Source organism: Protopterus annectens, chromosome 17.part0 (genome assembly GCF_019279795.1).
Source record: "Protopterus annectens isolate FY-2018-M chromosome 17.part0, PAN1.0, whole genome shotgun sequence".
NCBI lineage: Eukaryota > Metazoa > Chordata > Ceratodontiformes > Protopteridae > Protopterus > Protopterus annectens.
In genome coordinates, this window is record NC_056751.1 from 576590421 (window position 1) to 576610610 (window position 20190).

Genomic DNA, 20190 nt, shown 5'->3' on the forward strand with positions numbered 1-20190 from the left:
AAAAGTAGAAGTAGAACACCACGATAAAAATGCACAGTTTATTGAAAAGTAGATGAGCGCTTTCGCGTGCACAAACCGCACGCTTCTTCAGATCTAATATACTAACTATTTGACTCCATTTATATAATGAAAAGGAAGCATCTATACCCTGCTGATTAGTCAGATGGAACAAATAATCAATCAATCAGATAATTAAAACAATTAAAGACAATCAAAGGGCGTAACCTCTCTTCTATACTAAAAGCTTTTTAAAACGCTCCTATATTACACCTCTACTTACATAAAACATGCTCTAATCAAAACAAATCTCAATAGTTATAAAATATGTACATGCATAATACTTAGAACATTTTATTTACTTCATTCTATTAAAATACTATCGTCTAAAATATATGTTAACTAACCTCCATAAATAAAAGTAACAACATTCTGCTAATTCAATTATGAATCAACATGAATCTGATTAAATGTATCTATAAAAATGTAAACATGCTATAAATAACTATGATCAACAAACTGATTCTTGCTGAATGAAGAAACCATTCAGTGTATTGCAATGCAAAGCATTGGATAAGGAAGAAAACATGGAGAACATAGAACAATAAAAGGAAAGGAGGTGTAAACAACATCCAGATGGTCTAAAGGAAATAATCAGCGAAGACAAGATGCTATGTGAAATATGCTGTATGAAAAGGTGTAGTCATTTGCGCACCTTCAAAGCAGATCTAATGCTTACATAGTTGTTGAGGCCAGGAGGATAATGTGCCTTCAATTTTAAAATCCAGCCTAACTCTATGTGTTCCAGCTCATTGAAGTTATCCCCTTTCCTCTTGTTAAGGGTTTTTTTTTCTGCAATACCTTAAAACTAAAGGTATGTCCAGGACATTCTAGTATGTGCTTGGCCAGGGCATTCTTGTTATCTAACTTCTTGATTTCATACAAATGATCATATATCCTATCTTTAAGGCGTCTTGTGGTCATGCCAATATAAAATGCTTGGCACATTCCACAATTAGCCATGTATATAATATTCAAATCTTCACAATTCGCCATATGTTTTGGTTCATATTTGTAATCTAGGCTGGGATATATAAATACTTGTAAAAAGTTCCGTACTAGCAGACAAAAAAAGTCTTTTATTCACAATTCCAACAAATATTTGTTGGAATTGTGAATAAAAGACTTTTTTTGTCTGCTAGTACGGAACTTTTTATTAGTTTTTATAGTTTGGTATTTGCTATCGCAGAGATATATAAATACTTGATCAGAAGAAATCCAAGTACACATATTGCATTTGCCACAAGGATAGGTACCCAGCCTCTTTATAGTGTTAACTTGACTATTCACTGACCCTTCATGTTTCTCTACACATAAAATCCTCCTTAAATTTTTACTGTTTCTATATGTGAAGGTGGGCTGAGAACCTACTACCTTTCTTATATCACTATCCACTGTCAGAATGTGCCAATTCTTGGAGATCACCCCTGTAATGTATTTAATATCACTAGTAAATCTCAAGAGGAAATTGACCCTATGAGTATCCGAATCACTAACATTCTGCTGGTATAACCTCGGGCGAGCCCTTTCTATTAGAGTGCTATCATCCTTTGACATAAAAGAGGATTTGATCTTATGTACCATCTCAACATCATAGCCCCTATCGAGGAATAATTCCTCTAGAACCTGATATTCCTTATTCAATTCCTCTGGATTGTCACATAGTCTACTAACCCTAGTGAATTGACCCTTAACTATATTCCTGAAAATGAATCTGGGGTGCATACTATCAAATCTTAATATGGTATTCCTCCAACAGGGTTTCCTGTAAAGAGACGTATTAAGTCTCCCTTTCCCATCTTTGCTAATCCTGATATCTAAAAAATTGATGTGTGTAGCTGAAGCTTTTATTGTGAATCTTAAAAACTCTGTGGTCAATTCAAGCTCCTCTATAAAAGTGGTGAGTTCTTCAACTGTCCCTTCCCAGAAGAGTAAGATGTATTCTACAAATCTTCTGTAAAGGAAAACTTTCGAGAAGTTGACATGGTTGAATAAGCAAGAGGACTCCCAAAAGTGCACTACCAAACTGGCATATGTGTTTGCACAGGGAGTCCCCATTGCCACTCCCCATTGTTGTAGAAAATGCTGCTGTTTGTACATGAGAACGTTATTGGTTAATACCAATTCTAACAAGGTGTTTAACAATATTTGTTCATTCCTACTATACCTTTGATTATGATTCAGTATATCTCTTATTGCTTCCTGTCCATAGAGATTGGGAATAGATGTAAACAGACTCTTGACATCTAATGTTACCATTAAACAAAAATCGAAAATGATCAAACAACAAGCCCAGCGGAGTGAATGCTCAGCGGTATGATAGAAATACAGAAGTAATGAAAATAAAGTCAGTTGCCGCTGAGCAAAACAATGAAGGGTTCCAATGAATCCAATCTCAAATAACGTTCCAAGATATTCCAAGCCCAATAACTGATGATGACTAGTAATCCAAAAATAGGCAGAACGTAGTAAAAAACAGGTTTAATTGGTATAAACAGGTGAGCGCTCACCTGTTTATACCAATTAAACCTGTTTTTTTGGATTACTAGTCATCATCAGTTATTGGGCTTGGAATATCTTGGAACGTTATTTGAGATTGGATTCATTGGAACCCTTCATTGTTTTGCTCAGCGGCAACTGACTTTATTTTCAAAAATCGAAAATGGCCATATCCAACCTTTTTAGATCTTCCAGTAACTGATATGTATCCCTAAGTATGGTCGGTATTTCTGTCACTATTGGTCTTAATTTCTTCTCTATGTAGATGGAAATATTTTCTGTTACCCACCCATTCCCTACTACAATGGGGCGCAGAGGAGGTGGAAGTAAACCTTTATGGACTTTGGGAAGCCCTTTGATGTATGGTATCTTAGGATGTTCTATGAAAAAGAACAGATATAACTCTGTCAATTTGTCTACACATCATCAAATCATATAGTTCTTGATGAACTTCATATATGTGTCGCTCTACAGTAGCCTGATCAATCAATTTATATGTATCAACATCTTCTAATAACTTGTTCATACTTAATATGTAATCATCCATATTTAACAAGACTACCCCTCCCCCTTTATCTGCAGGTTTGACAATAACATTCTCATTATTGAGTAAGGAATTTATAGAATTCCATTCATCTTGATTCATGTTAAAGTACAATGCTCCTGGTCTATGTCTAGAATAATACAGATACAAATCATGTTCACAAGCCTTAATAAAACAGTCTAATAAGGGATGTAAAGTTGGCGTAAAGGTACTTTTCTTTTTAAAGATGTAGTCAGTATTATTCAGCTTGTTCATCTCTAGAGTCCCACCTTTGTTAAAAAACAATTTTAAGGAAACTGATCTTACAAACTTCCTCAAATCAATGAGCGTTTCACTGAGATGACTAACCTGTGCCGGTATGTAAGAAAGTCCTTTGTTCAATACTGAAATGTCCACCTTGGAAAGTTCAACATGAGATAAATTAAAAACAAGATGGTTCAAACCCTTGTCCGCTCTTTCCTCGTCTGTGATTCTCCCGAATGTTTTCGTTTTGTTCTTCCTCGACTCCGCGATCTGTTTCCTGATGCCCTGTTGAGTTGGACGGGCAGGGGTAAAAAATGTTCTATACTGTCCTGCACCTTGGGCTTTGCTCCCATGCTGTTGTGCTTGTTGAATGCCAACTGATTCGGAGGTGGCGTACCTGACGCGACCAACAAGGAAGTCCCTGTGAGTTCAGGATGTGATGCAATAGCGTTGTCTGGCCCCGATGAAAGCATTAAAGGGGCAACTTCCAAAGAATCTTGACAACGAACTGGTGTTGTCCTATCCAAAAGCGACCCTGCATTAGATGATCCCTGAGTGCGTAAAAACCTGGGCCAAACAAACACTTGCCCATTGGAGAAATCCCGATGATCTCTCTGGAGTTTGCGTAGCTTCGTTTGCTGGAGCCTGTCACTGTATGAACTTATCTGTCCATAGAGATTATCCAATCTCAATAAAAAGATTTCCCCTTTAAATCTCAATGTCCTATCACTGTTTAACTTGTCAGCTTTATCGGCAAGTTCATTTTCTATAGGTAGAAAATATTCTATCAAAAGCTTGATGTAATTATAACTGAGCTCCAGATTTAACTTCTGCCAGCTTTTAAGTAGTTCCGGATGATTATCTCCATATGAGGGCATACACAAAACCCTCATACCTCGTGAAACTACTATGAAATGTAGACATGCCTCAAGATGTCTACGTTGCCAAACAAGCCGGTAAAGCTTGTATAAACAGTTTTCTAGCTCTTTAAATAAAACGTTGAAATCAGACATGTCACTAACACTCCCCGAGTCTGGTAACATGGTAGCAGAAAGTTCCATACTTAATAAAGGATTGTCTTTCTTTTCTATCAGGGTATTCCATCTCCGATTGAGATTGAGTCTCTCTGGTACATAGTCCAATTCTACGGAAGATCCTTCCATCATGTGGAGACAGGTACAGCAACCAAAAAGCAAACAGCAAACAAAAACAGTCCTGGCTCCTGAAGGTCTCTTCTAAAACGAAAAAGCAGTAGTAGAAAAAGTAGAAGTAGACCACCACAATAAAAATGCACAGTTTATTGAAAAGTAGATGAGCGCTTTCGCGTGCACAAACCGCACACTTCTTCAGATCTAATATACTATTTGACTCCATTTATATAATGAAAAGGAAGTATCTATACCCTGCTGATTAGTCAGATGGAACAAATAATCAATCAATCAATCAGATAATTAAAACAATTAAAGACAATCAAAGGGCGTAACCTCACTTCTATACTAAAAGCTTTTTAAAACGCTCCTATATTACATCTCTACTTACATAAAACAAATCTCAATAGTTATAAAATATGTACATAGATAATACTCTTCTCTCACCCCCACTGCTCAAGCAGTTCCTCAGAGGGGCCAAAAATTTAAGGCCACCCAGGAGAGCTCCAACTCCAGCCTGGGAGCTTAACTTTGTGTTTGAGAAACTCACTCTTCCTCCTTTTGAGCCAGCTGCTACTGCAGATTTAAAATTTCTTTCCTGGAAAACAGCTTTCCTTTTAGCAATCACTTCTGCAAGAAGGGTATATGAATTACAGACCCTTATGGCAGTGGAACCTTTCATCGTTTTTCATGCGGACAGGGTGTCCCTCAGAACCAATCCCTCCTTCATGCCCAAGGTGGTATCCAGTGTAGCTCTTAATCAGTCCATTCATTTGCCTACCTTCTTTCCTAACCCACAGAACAAAGTGGAACGAATACGGCACTCTTTGGATGTGCACAGGCAGCTTAGATTCTACTTGGACAGGACTAAACCTCAAAGGAAATCTGAACAACTGCTGGATGCATTTGCTGCAGGGACAGAGGGGAAAGCTATTTCAAAGCAAACCATTTCAAAATGGATAGACCACTGCATTCATTTCTGCTATAAGCACCATGGAAAACCTATCCCACAGGGCATCAGACCCCATTCAACCAGGGCTGCATCTACCTCTATAGCCTTTCTCAGGGGCGTCCCTACTAGGGACATCCTAGAAGCTGCTACCTGGAGTTCTGTGCATACTTTCACCAAGCATTATCATTTGCCAATTTTTTTCTAAATGCAGAGCTGGTTTTGCCACTGCAGTCTTGCAGGGCCTTATAGCTGGTCCTAATTCTATTTAAATTCCTCCTCCCAACCTTAGCTTTGGGAATCTACCCAAATGTAATGATGCAACAGTGAAACACTAAGAACATAGTACAGTTGTGTACACTTAACATAAATGTAGATGTTCAAGTGTATTCACTGTTGCAGTCCTGGTTACCCTCCCTCTAGCCCCCTTTCTTCTTTTGGCTATACCTCTGCTCTCACTTACTATGCTCTAAAAGCTTTTTGGTGCATTTGCTTTTTTGTTGGAGGTATATGCTTGTATTTATAGATTTGATTGCCTCCCATTAAGGGAGCACCTGACATCTGGGGCAAGAAAAACTGATGTAATGACGTCGGATGCATGTTTTATACCCCTGACAACCTGATGTCATGGAAGAAGAGACAGCAACTGACGCAGGACCCAAGACTTTGTTAATCAGGCCGACTGAGGGCTACTGCAAGCAGATAACCCAAATGTAATGACTGCAACAGTGAATACATTCGAACATCTACATTTATGGTAAGTGTGCACGACTGTACTTTTTCCCAATTCCTCTTCTTTATAAAGGTTTTCAAAAAATTTTCAAAATATCTGTAATACCTCTATAGGGTCTCTGGCTATTTTTCTTGTCATAGGCTACCTAAGTATGGCAATACCTCTCTCCATTTTCTGTTTCCCAAGTTATTATACTACTAGTTTGTGAATATCTAAATACTCTGTTATTTTCTCTTTAGTGCTCAGCATTTGCTCCTGTTCTTATTCTGTGAGATTCATCTGCAATATTTAACCTTTGATGACCCTCTAAGTAGTTACTATTATTTTTCCCAGATCTTTCTTCCTTATTTGTGCCATATTCTTAAATTCTGTTTTCATTTTATCCCACTCTCTTGTTATCCCTTATGTAGAAATTTGTATCCTCTATAATAACTCGAGTCATTTTCACTACCCAGTCCATAAATACCTCTCTTTCAGTAAATAAATAGGAACTCACCAATATCTCATGTTTATGTGATTACCCTACTTCCTTGTCTCAAATCTGCCATTATCATCTTTCTTTACCTCTTCTGTCACTGTTGAAGCCCCTCTTGCAGTCAGTATTATTACCCCCTTTTCCTTTGTCCCTGATACTCTGCTGAATATCCATTTTAAAATTCTCTCTTTGCCAAAGTAGAATGTTTATTTTTTTTCAAATGCTTTTTCTATAACATTGCTATTTCTTCATATAATTCAGTACACTGTTTCTTGTCCATACCTACAATGACATTCACATGTCATGATGTATGTAATAAGGCAGACATTCTGATAAAAAGCAATTACTTTCACATATTCTAAATTACCGTTTTTTGAATATATGTTTCCAAATTGCAATTTGTTTTTATCCTGTAAATCATTGGAAGCCATTTTCTACACAAAAGCTGAAACTCAAACTGCTTTTTTGCTGAACATCTGTGAGACTTTCTCCACAAGTGTTTATTTCTTCTTGATTTTTGGTTGATTTTCAATTACATTCTCCAGTTAACTTCTTTGCACACATAAATTTTTGGCAGGCTGGTTTTAATGCAGTTGCAGTTTCTTATCTCTGTTTGGCACATGCTGTATTTTCACAGACATTTTTTCTTCAATAAAAAGATTCAAGAAGCAAAAAACTATTTATATTTTCAGTTCATTACCCCAACCCTTTTTAACTCACAGCAGACATGCACAATTATATTCACTTTCCAAAAAGAGAAGTTCTTTCTCTGTTCAGGTGCATTTGTTCCAAGTAGATGGCTACACCCCCAAGCTTTACCTAAGGTTAGGTCTAATCACACGGGAGGAGCATGTTAGAGTCTGTGTTCCCTCTTGCGCCAGCATCATCCATTCTTGTTTTATCTCTGTTTCCCTCCCAGATGTGAAATCAACTTACAGGTTCTTGGTTAACCGATTTTTAGTTTTAAGAAAAAGTACACTGGCTACCCTTAAATGAGTAACCTAGGTTGTACACAGTTCTGTTTTATACTGATGTGAAAAGTATGGCTGGAAATGCATCTTTGTAAAACATTCCCTTCAATGACATTTATTTTCATTGAGTTCCTTGCCATTTCCCCTTTAACTACTAATTGCAGTGTTTTTTTCATACAAGTGCCTCAGAGTTCATGGTTCAATCATTTCCTAATTAATTACCTGTACCTGCAGACTTACCTGTTCCAGCTGCAGGGCTTTGCTGGTGGAGAGAAAGAGTTAAAAGTTTTAGATGTGCATGAAGTAGTTCTCAAATGCCTGGAAACTGTTATTTTGTATATTTTTTTTCATTTTCTAGTCTGACTGTTCAAAAAAGAATGACCCCCCCCCTTTTCTGCAGCACAAACTAAGAACATCTGTCTAAATCCCCAGCTGTATAACACAGGGAAAATCCAGCATAATTTAATGCACACACATGCTCAGTGGGCTTCTACATCCTCCTTATATCAGGCCATGATCACATTATACTGTTTGTATTCAGCCCTTATCTTGTACAGTATCTACCCCAGATACATTACAGTGAAGAAAAAGCACTTTATTACTTCAACATCAATATCATAAACTGCAGTCCCTGATAAGGCTCCTTCTACCATACATTTACAACACACGTGCATATTGTACAGAACTGTTTTGCATTGTAATGTGAAGGTTACGTCAAGAAATGTGTTATACACATATTAGTAAGAAAAATAACTTATTTACTCACAGGTACATCTTTCCAAAGGAAAGTGATTATGTGAAAGAAAAAAGCCCAGAAGCAGACTAGAAAATCAGGAGTACCTTGGACTTGAGGCAGAGTCTGGTGATGGGTGGCCGAGATTATGAAGAAGGCCAACGATAGTGAAAGTAGGAAATCAGTGGAAAAAGGTTTCAATGGCAAGTTCTATCTGTGGGCGTTACTGTTGTCAGAGGAATAAGAAACATAGTCCCCTTCAGTTTGCTGCTTCACTCTTTGTTGAATAGTCTTTTTTTATTTCCTCTTCTGCCTGTACTGCTTCCAAAAATGTCTTTGATCCTTCAGAAAAAAAATATTCTAAAAACAGCTGGATATAGAAAATGAATCTCACACCTGACCATCAACTTTTTTTGATTGTAGGGATAAACTCAATTCTCTTCTGTCTGATGTACAGTGAGTAATTATTTTCCACAAACACTCTGGTGTCCCCAATTGCTAATACTTTTCCTTTATGCTGTAATTTTGTCAGGAGCAGCTATTTCTGCTGGTGTGAATGCATCCTTACTGATATAGGTCTTGGCTTTTTTTCTCATGGCCAGATTTGGAACATGCACACAATGTGCCCTTTCAGTCAACAAACCCTGCTGTGGAATAACATTTCACTTGCTTATTTGAACTTGCATTAAAATTAATGCAATCTGTTCCTTCCAGTTTCTGTGGTATGTCAGAAAATCTCAGATTTTCTCTGTGCGCTGTGTTTTCTAACTCTAACTCTACTATTATTTGAAACAGTTCTTGAAAAGCCTGTCTTTCCTTCATTTCACGCACTTATTTCTGCAGTTTTATTGACTCCACTGACTAGATGCTTAATAGCAACTTAAAGCTTCTTCTGTTCTTTCCATCCTTCGCCGTATCACTTTATGTACTGTTCCAGTTTTCACTTATTTTAAACACCTCTAAATGCATTTGATTTATTTTTCTTCTTAGCTGCCTGTTTAGATTGGTCAGGGGCATTTTAGTATGTTGGGCTTTGTCCCTCCTTCGCTTGGACAAGATTTTTTTTTATTTTATTTTTTTTATTTATTTTATTTTACATTTGTTGACCGGGCTAGTCTAGCTGGATACATATCCATTTTCAGTAGAGGCCCGGGGAGAAAAGCTCCAAACAAAAAAGAAAAAAAATTTTGTTCTTTGTTGTATAACATTTTGTTGTATAACATAATTTTGTTCTTTTGTTGTATAACCAAGTGATGTGATTCCACCAGGGTGTCTTGTCTTTTGAGTTTGTCTTATTCTTAATACGAGTAGGCACAGCTATCAGTATGGCTGTACAAGGGTTTTATAAATAGCTCAGCATATGCTGTGTTGTTTTCTGGGTCTGGAGATGCTTAGGATTTAGCCAGGGTGTCACTTAATAGAGAGAGGTTAGCTTTGGAATAGTTACTAAAGGTATTTGGTTTTGCTGTGTCCCAAGATTTAATTTTTATTACAAGCAATACTGCCTCATAGTCAGATCTGATGAGAGAGGACATTACTCTGGGGAACATCGCTCCCCCATGTTTGTGAGCAAGAGGTCAAGGCTGTTTGTACCCATGGTAAGAGAATGGACCAACTGTCCCAGGATGTTGGTGTGAATAAAGTTTAAGAATCACTGGGCTTGTGCATTAGAAGTGTTATAGGATTCCCAATATATAGAGGGGTAGTTGCGATCCCCATGAAGATCATATTGGGTTGAATGGTGAGGGACACTAGTAAACTGAGACAGGTAATATAGGTTTCCTGGGACATGAAGGGGGGACCCACAAGTTGCAAGGATGTGGTACTGGACTCTATAGTGAGTTCCACATGTACGAGTTCCAGTGGTCATATACTTCAACTATTCTGAATGCGAGGTTGTTTTTAATATAGACTGAGACCAGCAGCTGGTTTAAAGGGGTGAAAGGCATTATAACCTTGCACTGCTGGGGTACTCGCTGTGATTTTAAACCATATCTGTGTTACTGCACACTCTCCAGGGACAGGAAGGTTTGTAGGGAGTGTAGTTTCTTTTTTAAGACGTCTAGCATTGAGGAATACTACTTTCAGATTTTCATTTGTAGGTTCATTTAAGTCGGGAGGTTTATCAGTTTGGCATTGCCTAAAAAGACACAGTGAGGTGGAAAAGGTCTTTGTCAGTATCCAAAAGTCTAGAGGGGATAAGTGCAGACCATCCCTGGCAAAGCAGATTGGTCTGTCAACCTTGTCCTCCCAGACTGTCAAATATTGTACCCCCTTGGACTGACACCGGAAGTTAAGCCAATTGTTAAAACCAATCATGCTTATCTGTGACACAGGTTAGTGAGCTAAATCATGTCTCACTTCATATAGTCAAAGAAATTACGTCTCAGATCATTAACACCCACATGGATTATGACAGAGTCATACTGGTACCTATGGTTCAGTGACCTGTGTGACTTGATGGATCCTAGCCCCAGAAAGGCAGCTAACGTTGACTCTCTTCTTACTCAGTCTTATGACTGGGACATCGGTGTACTCTTTAATCACCAGTGATCAGGAAATTTGGTTGTGTACTGGTTTGAATTAAAGGCTTAGCAGTAGAGGTATTAGATGCAGTGTTACTATGCGTAGCTGTGTCTAGCAATGCCCAGTTGGACTTATTCCTCATCTCCAACTTCTTCTCCAGTACCTTTCTGACTGCAAACAACAGGTTGGTTGTGCTACATCCTGATGTGAATCTGAACTACTCATCACCCATCTAACTTTCTACTATGCAGCATATTTATCAGTCACCCACTCCAGCACTTTTGTGGAACATGACAGGAGTTTGAAACCCCAGTTTTCCTGTATTCCTTCTCTCTTGTATTGACTTCCTGAATCTCTGCATTTCACCACCAGTTTTTCTTACGTACATTATTTCCTTATCTGATCTGGCCATATATCTGCTCTGTAGCCTTCACACATGCTGTTTTAAGGTGCTGCCATTTATTTTCTTTAACTTTGCCTATTTTCTCTTGTTCCTGAAGTGCTAGAGCCTGGAGTATTTCCTCCAAATCTTGTGCTTTCACTCCATTCAACATCCAGGTATTGTGACCAGTTTTTGTTAACCTTCAAGCCTTCTCTGACCCCTACTTGTAGCTGATTGTGGCCACTAGTGGTTTATGCTGTGGAACAACCGTTTCTCTGGGGATGACTTTGAAATCTCTGATTCTACAGTAAAGTCTTTTCCTCTACTAGGAGGAAGTCTACCTGAACTGCATGTTGGCCATTCTTATATGTGATCTAGTGACCATCTCTTTTGTTGGCCACCATCAAGTCAATTTTGTTCCTATTACTCCACCCATTTGGACCCAGGCAGTCTTCTTATCCTGTTCTGTCTGTCCCAGTATCAACAATTAGGTCCCCCATTATGAGCACTAAGTAGTATTGTCCTGCTTTATCTACTAGGTCCTGCAACTGCTGCCAAAATGCAGTTTTTCCTTGCCATCACAACCTGGTTCATAGGTGTGTAGTAGGCCAACGGCCCTGGAGCTTTTACAAGCCTAGCTCATAGAAGTGCCCTGGCATCATGCCGCCGTTAGTTCCTGGTGCCTCTGTCAAGTAGAGTCACTGGAGTGATCCTCGGGGTGAGCTTTCTGTTTCCCATCCACTCATCAAGATTTGTCTCGAAAAGGGCCAGTGAGGTGCTCTGCTTGACATGTATGGGAAGTCTATTCCAGAGCATGGGCAGTCTCTGGGTTATGAACCTGTCCCTCCAGCATGTTCTGTTGATTGTGGTAATGAGGTTGAGGTCCCTGGAGCATGTGGTGTGGAGAGATTGGGATTTCTTTAGGTGTAACATTTCTAACAGGGCTGGGTCATCATGGCTTTGTAAGTCAAGCAGAGATAGCCTCTTAATAGACGATATGAGACAGAAAAGCTGGAGTTTTTTTTGTGTCTGTCCATGTAGGACATGTGTTTAAGGCCTAGGATCTTCTTTGTGAGGTACTTTTGTGGCCTTTCCAGCTGTTGCAGGCATTTAGTGAGGTGCATGTCAAATGAGGTATTATACTCGATGATTGGTCTAATGAGGGAAGAGTAGAGAGAGATTATCTCTTTCTTTCTGGATGCAAAACCCTTGTTAATGAGATATGCAACATAGAAGGACGTTCTGAACACAGTGGCAATGTGGTGGTCGAAGGGAGAGGTTGTTGTCGACCTGTGTCTCCAGATCTCTTATAATGTCTTCAGTGTTCAGTGGGATACCATCAATGTGGTAATTAGTGGGAACTGAGTTTTTCCCAAAGGGAATGATGAGGCATTTTTTGGCATTAAGCTTAAAGCCATGGTTTCGACACCAGTCAGTCTCAGTGGGCCTTTCTGTAGGATGTCTGCATCACTTGGGGAGTTAATAATGGCTCCCAGCTTGCAATAGTCTGTGAACTTGATCAGCCAGAGTCCCTCCGTGTTGGCCTGGACTTCTGAGAAGTAGATGCCAAACAGGAGAGGACCCAGGACCGATCCCTGTGGGGCTCAACACGTGACTGGTCGGCAGTCTGACTTGGAGTCTACTACTTTCTCACTGTGGGTTCTATCTGTGAGCCAATTTGCAACCTACCTAGTGACATAGGGGTTGATGCCTAGTTTGGTGAGTTTAGCAATAATTCCTGAGTGGGGAATGGTATCAAAGGCCTTGGCCAGATCGAGGTAGGCTGTATGAACTGCCTTGCCCTCATCCACAGCTCTGGTGACTGACTCAAAGAAGTCAACCAGGTTGAGCAGGCATGATCTACTCTTCACAAAACCAGATTGCGTGGGATCCAGAGTTTAGAGTTTCACTATATCCTTTTTAATTAACACCAAACGTGTGATAAGGGACTTAGGGACACAGGTGGACAGTGGTCTCACCTTCGATAACCACATCGCCACAACAGTAAGGAAATCCTTCTGTGTGGCACACCTCATCTCTAAGGGCTTTTCATCCAGAAAAAAGGAGGTCATTGTCCCACTGTACTCATCCCTCATTAGACCCATTATAGAGTACAATGCCCCGTTTGGTATGTACCTCAGAAGACATCTGCAACAACTGGAATGGCCACAGAAATGCCTCACTAAAAGAATCACAGGCCTAAAGCAGATGCCCTATGCTGACCGTCTAAAAATACTCCAGCTATACTCTGTTGCATATCGCCTACTCAGAGGCGATCTCTGCTTAACATACACGGCCATGTCAAACCTAGTGCTGTTGGACATGCTATACTTAAAGAAATCCCAATCCCTCAGAGCTACACACTCCAGGGATCTCAACCTGGTCATCGCAATGAACAAAACATGCTGGAGGGATAGGTTCCTGACCCAGAGACTCCCCATACTCTGGAATAGACTGCCCATACATGTCAAGCTGAGCGCCTCTTTAGCCCTCTTTAAAAGGAACCTTGACAATTGGATGGGAGATAGGAAATTCACCACGAGGATCATGTCAGTCACCCTGCTAGACAAGGGACCAGGGAAGTAAATATTCTGAGAAGAATTAGCCAGGGAGTTGTTATGGCTAGGCTTGTATAGGCCCTAGGGCCAATAGGCTAGTACCAACCTATGATGATGTGCAACATAGCCTTACATATCAGACTCGTCAGGCTAATAGGGCGATAATTCCCAGGGTCTGTAGTCGCTCCCCCTTTATGGAGAGGGATGACTGTAGCAGTGCACCATTCTGTAGGGACAAAGCCTGTGGTGTGGCTGTGATTGAGCAGGGCACACAGGTGTGGTGCCATTTCACTTTGTAGTTCGTGTAGAACACATCCAGGGATATTGTCAGGTACCTGGCATTCTTCCAGTATTGTGATTGATCCTTTGGGGGTAAAGTTGGCACTGAATCTGTCAGTCAGTATGCTGGCAATATCTGTTGGCTCAGTATAGGAGGAACCATTGTGCAGTAACGCAGAGCAAATCTGGGTATTGCCATGGAGATTCTTGATATAACTATAGAAGGCTTTGTGGTTGTTTTTAGTGTCTGTCGCAATTTTGCCTTCATAGCTAGCTTTAGAGGTTCTGATGAGGCATCTCAACCATTTGTTGAGGCTAATAAGGGTTTTTATCCAGTCTTGGGACTTCACCTTTTTGTGCAACAGTTTCTTCCTTCTGCTGTAGAGTTTGTTAATGGCAGGGGACCAGCAGATTGGCTTCATTTTTGTGGAGGAGAGCGTCTTGGTTCTGTTTGGTATGGCTAGTTCGTACAATGCATTTGAATATGATTCGGCAGTCGTGGATCTGTTTTCCATTTTTTGTTGTGGGACATAAGCTGAGATAATGAATATTACCCTGTCTTTACACCAGAGTCTGATTGCCATGTGTCTGTCCTCACCTGCGTAATAGACTTTGTATCCCAATCCTCAAATCTGGAGAATTAAATCCAGGAGAAAGCATATACTGCATATACTCATGTAAGGAATTTATGAGAAAAAGTTGACTTTAGAAAAGGGATCAATTTACACACGTGTAATATGGCGTGCAGTACTATTGAAGTGTGACAGCTATCAGAGCATACAGCACTAAGTGAAGAACATTTAATACTTTGTTTTAGTAGCTGTCAGACATTGACTCCTGTTAATTGTAAGTTACAAGTGGAGCAGGGATTGCTTCTGGTACTGTGTTTGATACTGTTCTGTGAATTTTTTAACTGCATGCAATTAGAAGAGTTAATAAGGCATGCCAGTCTTTAAAAATTTAAAATATTCACTTAATAACCCGTAGTTGCGTATGGTGGCCAGTAAAATTCAACAGATTTTTTCACTGAGACTTGCCCCTCAACTTATTCATGAGAGTATTAATTACATGAGTATATATGGTAGATCTACTAACTGAATTAGTTCAAAGAAAAACATGCAAATCAGGTGAATGAAGTAAGCTGTTTATACAAATTAATTATCTGTACACTACCAGGTTATCTATACCTGCCAGGAGCAGTAATCTGATAAACTGTCAGGACATGCACGTAGGAAGAGATGCCAGAAACTGAATCATTATTGAGTGAGTTATCTGAAATCTATCCTAATGGAGGAATAGGTCCTTTCTTACCACAGTATTAAAAATCCTAAACATCTAGTGGAATCAAACCAAGAGCTCAATAACAATGAACAGATGTATGAATGTTTGTGAAAAGGTGCCATTGCCTATCCGTATAGGGAGAAAACACCAGGAGTGGCGAAACAGGAAAACTGGATTGTCACAGCTGTATAACAAGGGGAAACCTTCAACATGCTGAGCTACCAAATTAATAATGACCTAAGTTCTGCAGAAGAGCAAATATTTAAAAATAAGTCTCAAGTATCATGCCATCATTTAATCACTGACTGTGAAGCTGTTGGAAGTATGCAAAAATTAAGACAGAGTAATGAATGTTCTCTGAAAACTAAATGCATTAAGTGAAAAAAATACATTAAATTAGATTGATTTGCATTAGTTAAATCATAAACTAGAGGTTGCTGCATACATATCATACATATCAGTGTATGTTGTTGAAGCAGCATCCAACTGAAATAATAATGAAAGAACACAAAGCTAATTACTTGATGAGTGAAAGACTGTAGAGTGCAGTGGAAGACGATGGCTGGAGATTTAACACCTTCAAAGATGAGTGAGAGAAAGACAATTAACAAAATGTAAATAAACATATTCAGGAGAAACTTTTCTTGAGACTCATTTAAGCACAACTGGGAACCAGATTATTAATATGGAAAAATAGTACAAAACAGAGTAATTAGTTATATTAACTGAAACGAACTAACTGCTAATGAGATGGAAACCAAACTTGAGGTATCCAGCTTTATAATTCCAAGTTAAGATGCTGTGCTGTGCTGACATTTAAAGCATTATTATCTACACTGTCATCTTGACATATGTAGTAATTTGTTTCTGTCTTGAGAGGTCACTCTTCTGGCTCACAATAAAGTATATTTTTCTTCTAAAAACTTGAATGTGTAACCTTTCCCAAAAATTGTAGACCAGTAAACTACCTTCTTAAAACATAAATGTTTTACTCTAAAACTCAGGCAGAGTCCATGGTTGGAGCAGACTGACTGTCTTGGTAGTAGGACCTCCTACTTTTGGCTGGTGAGTGGAACTGTAACAAAATATTGAAAAAAATGTTATAGCAGGAGTATATTATAGGGGCTCATGTTATATCATAACATGCTTCTTGCTTATATGCAGTGTACAAGTAATACAGGATACATCCGAAACTGGAGACAGAAGATCTTCACTGCAGTAACCACGAGAAAACAGCAGCCTGAAGTCTGAGTTACAGAAAGGCTCAGACTATCGTTTGAAGCACAGAATACAGCAGGCGATATTCCACGGTGATTCTTCATTGCCGTTATTCTTTTCTTGCTTCCAGTCGTTTAGATAACATATTTACTAGTGTTGGCTAGTCATATTGTTTGAACTGTAACACAGCAGAATTAACAGCACACCTTCCCTTTGCTGGTGAGCTAAAGCTTTATGGATACTTGCCTTTGACAGGTGCAGTGACGTATAATTTGATATCCTTCTATGGTATTCACAACATGAGGGGATTCCCTGCCAAGGGGCGACTCTATGTCCAGCCAAAGCCTTTTACTACTTAAGCGTGTGTGAGACGTTGCACATATGTTCTTCACGTACGTTGGCCATAAAAACGACATCCGCACATACTATCCTCATAACTTCTCTGCCTCCAGTCCGAACACCATCCTCAACTGTCGGTCTCCTCACCCAAGTCGTTTGTTACTGTATCAAGCCATTTTAGATAAGTACCCCATTGTTTTTTTTCCTTTATCTTCTTTTTTCCTACTATGTTTGTGAGGTTTTTTCATGTCATCCAAGAAAGGCAAATGCTGTTGTGGGAGACAAATTCCATATAAGAATAGTCACTAACAGTGCTTGCTCTGTTTAGGGCCTACTCATGATTACCTTCCCAAAGAAAGGAGCACATCAGCATCAAAGATATGAGAGAACTTCTGCTGACCCTTCAGGCTTTTCATCCTCTTTTCTTTCAAGGTCCTCTCAAACTGTTTAGTGACAACACCACAGTTCTCTGGTATGTAAACAAATAGGGGATGAAATCTTACCTACTTTGCAGGCTAGCTCTCATGGCATGGGAACTTGCAGTTCAGTATCAGATGATTCTTCAGGCAGTGTACATCTCCAACAGTCAAAATCAAGTGGCAGACAATCTGTGCAGGTCCATGACTCAGTCCCAGGTGCTCCTCAAGAAGATCTGTTTGCCTCCCATCTGAACAGACAACTTCCACTGTTTTGTGCCAGAGTTCCAGGTCCTGTCGTTTGGAAGGTGGACAGCCCATCTTTTTTTTTGGATGGGGATGTTTCTTTACTCCTATCTTCCTTCCTCTCATTCCAAAGGTCCTGTTCAAGTTTCAACAGGACCAACCAAAAATCTTGCTGGTGACTCCCTTTTGGCCAAGACAGCATTGGTTCCCTCTTCTTCTGGATTTAGCCAAGGGCAATCATCACAAGTTACTGCACAGGATGGACCTTCCCACAAAGACAAAGGATTTCTTATCCATCCCCACCTGTCGACTTTGCAACTGACTCTGTGGGTGATAGGATTTTGATTTGTTTCAGATGCCTTTTATCTGAGGACAAGGCTTAGGGTTCTGCAGTAGACCAGAAAACCCAGTACTAGGAAAACCTACCTCTAAATGGAAGAGTTTTTCTGCCTGGTGTCTCACATAACTTGAATCCATTGATTGTGGATGTTCCATTGGTTCTCTGTTGTTTGTGAGAGTTGCTCAATGCTGGGTTGGCCTATTATAGGTTCATAGGTTCGTACTAGGCTATCGGCCCTAGGGCCTATGCAAGCCTAGCCATAACAATTACCTGGCTATTTCTTCCCACAATATTTACTTCCCTGGAACCCTGTCTAGCAGGGTGACTGACGTGATCCCCGGGGTAAATTTCCTATCTCCCAAGGCCCACTTGTCAGCTATTTCTGCTTGTCTGTCTTTATCTCCTCCTCAAAGGCATCCTACATATTAGACCTCCAAGGAAGCCTGTTCCTCCTCTTTGAGATCATAATCTTGTTTTGGAAAAAATGACTTTGGCTCCTTTTGACCTTGTGGCTACAGCTTCTTTGCAGCATTGGTGTTGGAAGACTGTTTTGTTGTTAGCTTTGACTTCAGTTAGATGGGTGTCTGAGCTGCAAGCTCTTATGGCTTCTCCCCCTTTTTTGGTTTTCCATAAGGACAGGGTGTACTTGCGTACTAACCCTTCTTTTATGTCCAAGGTTGTGAATGAGTCATCACTTAATCAAACCATTAATTTGCCCACCTTCTTCCCTTCTCCACAGTCATCTAGTGAGAAGGTATTGCATACCTTGGATTTGCATAAACAAGTCAGATTTTATTTGGCTAAAATGGAGGCTATCAGGAAATTTGATCAGCTTTTTATTTCTTTTCATCCCAGGTCCTTGGGATTGCCTGTTTCTAAGCAGACTATTTCCCTTTGGATTTTTAAGGCTATTTCCTTTTGTTATGTTTCTCATGGTAAGAGCCTCCCCTTTTCTGTTAAAGCAAATTCAACTAGGGCTGTGACTTCTTGTGCTTTTTCCAAGGGTTAAGACACTAACTCCATTCTTGAAGCAGCTACCTGGAATTCTGTGCATACTTTCACCAAATACTGATTTTACTAGGTCCATTCTCCATGACTTTTTTAGACAGCTCTACTGCCCATTCCACCTTTCCTTATGAGCTATGGCACTCTCCATCATATTATGAGTACTGTAACATTAGAATAAAAGGACATAGTATAGTTGTGTAAAATCTTACCAATTGATAGAGGTCCTCCTAACCCCCTGATTTTTACTTTTTTTTTTGGATGTATGATTGATTTCTATTTCCTTGTATTGGCGTTCCTTCTGAGTCATTCAGTTTTGAGGATAGTATATGCAGACATCGCTTTTATGGCCGATGTATGCAGACAGCATACGTGCAACTTCTCATGTACTCCTAAGTAGTAAAAGGCTTTAGTGTACGGGCCAGACGTCTGGTTGCCCTTGACAGGGAATCCCTCATGTTATGAATTCTACAACAGTGAAGAGAAGGAGATCTATCGTTGTGGTAAGAAAATGTTGACAAATGAAAATATTGACAAAAGTGAAGTTATTAAAATAACCCTGGAGTGTGAAATTCTTTATGAACACTTGCGGACAGATGGAAGCTACAGTGAGTGACCACCAGCCATCACTTTTTACTGTGATGTTTCGAAATTGTATATTTGTTTCTTTTATCCATCTTCTGTGCTGTTTACTCTTGTTTTTCAAGAAATTATAAAGCATTCAGCGTATGTAGAGAAAGCCTTAACAGTTTAAGCAGATGATGTAAGAACTTCATGTCCACATTTTTTTTGACATCAGCATTTTAAACTGTACTTTACTGAATAAGTTTTAACTGTCGTGATAATAAATGGACTCAGCAGCTGTTGTAAACTAGCAAGCTACTAAATAGTTACACATGACTATAGAATGATGAGGAATGCCTTAATTAAACTACACCCTGTAACGGGTTTATTCTGGTTAATGGTTAACTTGCAAATTATTTTAATAAAGTTTGGTCGGGTCCTTCACTATTTCATTGTGTATGAATTCAGTTTCTAAAGTTTTACATTAACTGAAACAGCATTTGGTCACATGCAACTGCTGGAATTACTTGTAGATGTCAGTAACCTTAGGGTAAGAGTTAGTGTGGGTTAACATTAAAACTGGTTAATGTTAGAGGATGCATGGATCTTTCTGTCCAGCCAAAAGATGTAGGGACTTTGTCCCTTACAAGAAATACTTCAGATGATTGCTTGTATAGTCATGTT

At 39.4% G+C, this 20190-nt stretch overlaps 1 long non-coding RNA gene across 1 annotated transcript; it reads left to right on the forward strand.

Annotated features, from left to right (window-relative positions):
- Nucleotides 1-14532: 14532 nt before the first annotated feature.
- LOC122791743 lies at nucleotides 14533-19953 on the forward strand. Its single transcript, XR_006363192.1, has 2 exons — nucleotides 14533-16443; nucleotides 16543-19953. It is a non-coding gene; the product is annotated as an uncharacterized LOC122791743 (long non-coding RNA).
- The last annotated feature ends 237 nt before the right edge of the window (nucleotides 19954-20190 follow it).